This window comes from Stylophora pistillata, chromosome 1 (genome assembly GCF_964205215.1).
Source record: "Stylophora pistillata chromosome 1, jaStyPist1.2, whole genome shotgun sequence".
Taxonomy (NCBI): domain Eukaryota; kingdom Metazoa; phylum Cnidaria; class Anthozoa; order Scleractinia; family Pocilloporidae; genus Stylophora; species Stylophora pistillata.
In genome coordinates this window covers 51,417,359-51,423,358 of record NC_142519.1, presented here as the reverse complement: position 1 = coordinate 51,423,358, position 6,000 = coordinate 51,417,359, and positions in this window count along the sequence as shown.

Sequence of the window (6,000 nt, the reverse complement as noted above, 5' to 3'; positions counted from 1 at the left end):
ATGACACCGATCAAATGAAATTTACCTAATTACAAAGTTTTATGACTCCCCTCCACAAGAAAGAAAAATCCTCTCAACTGTATTTCGTTTTCAATGTGTGGCTTTGTAGCCCGGTTAGTAGTAGCGCTAAAGTAGTATGTGGGAGGCACGAGTTTAAGTCCTGTTCAAGCCTGAAGTAGATCCAGGCTTCAGATAATGGACAAATATCAGGCCATTTCTTGCAAGGCGAATAAAGGCTATTCTTTATTTAATTATGGTAAGTGGCTGATGACTGCTGTGATATCTCCTCTATCAGGTTCCTTAAATCTGTTGATGGAGGACATATCCTGGATTTAGGTTAAACATTTTACATATCCCATATTTTTTTCGTGTCATTTTCTTCTTGCCAACGTAAATTGAAATATTCCAATAATTTTCCGTTAACTATTTTGGGCACCTGACATATTTCGAGAGCGAGACAAGGTTTTTGGATAGTTTACTAAACAGTCGAGAATCTAAAGTTTCCCTCAGCTATCAGAGTCTAATTGTGTTGAAAATACTGATAAAATACTCTCGGTTACTCATGAAATACAGACTCAATCAATAGCTTTTTCTATACATGGACGATAACTACTAACGCGATTGTTCACATCAACATATCTGTTTTGATGCTGTTGTCATGAAATGTTGTTGCGTCGTAATCGGTTTCTATGCCAAGTAAATATTAAAGGGCTATGAGACTATATAGGCTTGGGGGAGGGAAAGTTCAGGTTAATTACTTTTACACGGCAAAAATTCTATACTAGAAACCTATCTATCTAACTACAATGATAATTTGATAATAACAATTCAAATACAAGAAATATGTGAAAAATTCTGCTTTTCATGGAGGCCGTGTCTAAAATTTACTTAAAATTAAGATCTTACTTTAAGATCTTACTTTAAACTGTGGCGATTTAATTTAGATTTAAAATCAGTCAGCGAAAACGCTTGTCTTAGGTCTACAGGTACGTTATTCTACAATTGAGCTCCGCAGTACAAAAAACTTCTCTTGAGATAGTCGGTTCGAGGTTGTGGAAGAACTAATTTGTTTTCGGTATTCCTTAAACTATAAGCACTTACAGTGTCACGATATACGAATTTTGATCTCAGATAATCAGGTGTCATACCATGTAATGTTTTATACATTAGGATAGATTTCTGTTCCAATCTTTGATGGTAGAGTCTTCGCAACCCTAGCGCCCGGAACAAATCATCCAAATTACTATCATAGCTCGCTGACGTTAGGATGCAAGCTGCCCGATTTTGCAGTCTTTGTAGTTTTTCAGAAAGGCCTTTGTTACAGTTTCCCCACACTACGTTACAATAATCAAAATGTAGTTGAATAAGGCTATTATTAACTTTAATTAAAACATTAAATGGAGTGAGATGCCGAATTCGTTTAATCGCACGAATGGCACAAGCTATCTTCTTAGAGATGTTTTTAATATGGCACTTCAAATTTATATTTTGATCGACATAAACTCTAAGGGATTTAAAGGAGGTTACTTGTTCGATTGCGTTTCCGTTTATAATAAGAGAGAGACTTTCCGTAAATTGTGATAACTTCTGCCTTGATGCAATAAGCATGAACTCAGTTTTTGTCATATTCAAGTTTTTGTCATATTCAACTATCATCTACTTAAAATAAAGTCAATTCTGAGTTGTTACGGAAGACTCCGCGTGGTAGCTCCTCTATCTGGTTGTATCTTAAGTTCCTGAATGGAGGATGTATCATTGAGTAAGGTCGAGTGTTTCATATCTTGTTCTGTTGCTGTATATTTCCTCTCTGTCCCTCCCCCCCTCCTTCATTACCCCCTCGAAAAAGGAAGAGTTAAAATGCTTACAACTGATATTGATATTTACTATATAGATACTGATTAAATACCAGGATTTCTCTTTTGACTAAAAAATCATTTCTTCACCGCGCGCATTGAAGATACTATTTTTATCTTTCACGCGTGAGGATATTGGTGTGGCCATGGTTACCAACATAATTACCCAATTGCTGTTACCTAATTAAAAAATTTTATGAGTCCCCTCCACTAGAAAGAAAAACCCTCTCAACTGTACTTCGTTTTCAACGTGTGACTCTGTAGCCCGGTTGGTAGTAGCGCTGTATTAGTATGTGGGAGGCACGGGTTCGAGTCCCGTTCAAGCCTCAAGTATATCCAGGCTTCAGATAAAGGACAAATATCAGGGCATTTCTTTTATGCCGAATAAAAGCTTTTCTTCCTGTAATTATGATAAGTGACTGATAACTGCTGTAATAGCTCCTCTATCAGGTTGCTTAACTGTGTTGATGGAGGACATACTCTGTATTTAGGTTAACTGGATTACCTTTATTAGACCTTTAAACTTCAGAAGTTGTACTCACTTCTACTTAATTATTATTATTAATCGAATTATTATTCATCTAATCTACACGTTTTACAAGATATCAACATTAATCGGTTGTCAAGAAAACTTTCATGTTTATAAAGACCGTTCATGCCCGCAAATAGCTGGAGTTAGTCGTATATTTTTGTTTTGCCATTTTCTTCTGGCCAACCTAAATTTCAATTTTGCAATAATTTTTCCGTTAAATTTTTGGGAAACCCGACATATTTCGAGAGCAAGTCAATGTTTTTGGATGATTTGCTAAGCACTCGAGAATCTAAAGTTTCTCTCGGCTATCACAGTCAACTTGTGTTGAAAATACTGAAGGCGCTCTCGGTTAGTCATGAAATAGAGACTAAGTCAATAGCAATTTCTATACGTGGACGATAACTACAAACGTGATTGCTCACATCAACATATCTCTTATGATCCTTTTGAATAAAGTAAGAGGATTGAACACGTGATGTTGTAAACCAGTTATGTCTAAAGCTAGGCTTGTATTTGCTAGAATGGTTCAAGTCATGAAATAGTGTTGCGTCGCAATCGGTTTTTATGCCAAGTCAATATTAAAGGGCTATAGAGTGTCCTATAAGAGTGAATAGTCATCGGGGCAGGAGAGCTAAGTTTATTTACTTTTGCGCGGAAAACGTGCAAAACCAGGAACTAGGGGGAAAGAGTTATCCCCTGGAGCGGAACTGACAAAAGAGTAGCGCAGTAAGTCTAAACATCATTAAAATTTTCTTTTAATTCCTTTAAAGCAGCTGATTTCTAGATGGAGCTGGAGTTCGGAGAACTATTATTCTGGCACTATCTTTTCGAATGGCTGAGTTCCTGAATGTAATTATAAGATTTCCAATGCAATTCTTTTTTACATTGCATACGTCAGAGGAAAAAGGCCTATGAAAGGTGTTCCTCTGACCTGTTTTAAAACTTACAGGAATTAATAATGACCGAAGTCAGATTCCGATTAAAAAAAGAACCGTTATTTGAAGATGAAGTTAAATACGTCCTTCTTATCTAGAGGATGTAAACAGTTTATCAGTTATATTCTCTTGAATTGATACCATTACATTAAACTGAGTGAAAATAAGCACTGAGAGCAGTGGGATTGATAGCTATGAGAATGAGATTTCTATTCAAATTTGTAACCAGGCTTTGGTAAATGTGCGTTACATGTGTTACATACAGGTATGTCAACTTGGAGTTGTTAGTGAAGACTGCAGGTGGTAGCTCCTTGATTTGGTTTTCACCTAAGGACCTAAGAAATTGAGATAACTAAATTAAAGATCTCTCCTAAATGGGTAATTATGATTCCAAGAGTGTGTCTGTATTATTATGTCCATTTGACCATTTTGTTTTAATTGGTTTATATTAATAAGAAAAGATAACATTTAAAAAGTGTTATGAGTACTTAAAAAGTATTATAAGTACGTAAGAATTGGACATAACTAAATTTAAGATCTCTCCTAAATAGGTAATTATGATTTCGAGAGTGTATCTATGTTATTGTGTCCTTTTGACCAAGTCTTTTAAATTGACCCATAGTAATAAAAAAATCATAACATTTAAGTGTTATGAAGTCTCTTCGTTTAATTCAGTCCATTTTCACCGCATTATTTGCAGTGGAGAAAAACTAGAAAGGAACATAGGAACCATTCGTGCTAGTCCACCCTCCCACCCCTCCCACCCCAGGTGAGGACATCCATCACACAGTAATCTCGTGTGTGGGAAATTAACGTCTCCTACCCCAAATACTGACAACTATCAAATGAGTAAATTCATAACATTTTTTAACACACTAAAATGCTGAAAAAAGAGAACCTCGTTCGAAATAGAAAATAACCCTGGGCCTCTTTTTGGATTTCTCAACAAATGATACCTTCGGAACGAGGCAAACTTTAGTGCGTTTTCAGGCTTATTTTCGGCAATTGCTAAAACGTCGCTCACCTGATGGTAATAAAGCTTTATTTGATATCAATGACACCGATCAAATGAAATTTACCTAATTACAAAATTTTATGAGTCCTCTCCACAAGAAAGAAAAATCCTCTCAACTGTATTTCGTTTTCAGTGTGTGGCTCTGTAGCCCGGTTAGTAGAAGCGCTGAAGTAGTATGTGGGAGGCACGAGTTTAAGTCCTGTTCAAGCCTGAAGTAGATCCAGGCTTTAGATAATGGACAAATATCAGGGCATTTCTTGCAAGGCGAATAAAGGCTATTCTTTATTTAATTGTGGTAAGTGGCTGATGACTGCTGTGATATCTCCTCTATCAGGTTCCTTTAATCTGTTGATGGAGGACATATCCTGGATTTAGGTTAAACATTTTACATATCCCATATTTTTTTCGTGTCATTTTTTTCTGGCCAACGTAAATTGAAATATTGCAATAATTTTCCGTAAACTATTTTGGACACCTGACATATTTTGAGAGGCAGACAAGGTTTTTGGATAGTTTACTAAACACTCGAGAATCTAAAGTTTCCCTCGGCTATCAGAGTCAAATTGTGTTGAAAATACTGAGAAAATGCTCTCGGTTACTCATGAAATACAGACTCAATCAATAGCTTTTTCTATACATGGACGATAACTACTAACGCGATTTTTCACATCAACATATCTGTTGTGATGCTTTTGAATAAAGTATGACGACTCAACATGCGATATTGTAAACCAGTTTTTTCTAAAGCTTGATTTGTATTAGCTGGAATGGTTCAAGTCATGAAATGTTGTTGCGTCGTAGTCGGTTTTCGTGCCAAGTAAATATTAAAAGGCTATGAGACTATATAGGCTTGGGGGAGGGAAAGATCAGGTTAATTATTTTTGCACGGCAAAAAGTGAGAAACCAGAAACAAGGGGTAAAGAGTTATCCCCTGGTGTGGAACTGACAAAAGAGTAGTGTAATAAGTCTAAGCATAATAAAAAAAAAAAAAAAACATTTTAAGTCCTTTAGAGCAACTGAGGTCTAGATGGGGCTTGAGTTCGGAGAACTATAATTCTGACACCATCTTTTAGAATGGCCGAGTTTCCGAATGTAAGAAGTCCAATTCGATGATTTTTTACATTGCTTGCGTTAGGGGAAAAAGGCCCATGCAAGGTGTTCCTCTGACCTGTTTTAAAACCTACAGGGATTAATAATGACTGAAATCAGATTGTGATAAAAAATAAAGAAAGAACCGTAGTTTGAAGATAAAGTTAAATAAGTCCTCTTGATCAAGAGGATATAAACAGTTTATTGGTTATAATCTCCTGGATTTATCCTGTTTCCTAGAACTGGGTGAAGGGTTGAAAGTTGTGCAATTGATAACTAGGAGAACGGGATTTTTATTAAAATTTGGAACCAGGCTTTGGTAAATGTGCGGGTTGAAGAATGAGTTTTCTCTTTTGAAGCTTATTTCGGCAATTGCTAAAATTTTTAGCTCACCTGCTAGTAATAAAGCTTCATTTGATTCTCAATACCACTGATGAAATGAAATTTACCTAATTACAAATTACATGAGTCCCCTCCACGAGAAAGAAGAACCTCCTCAACTGTACCTCGCTTCCAACGTGTGGCTCTTTAGCTCAGTTGATAGTTGCGCTGGGAGGCACGAGTTCGAATCCCGTT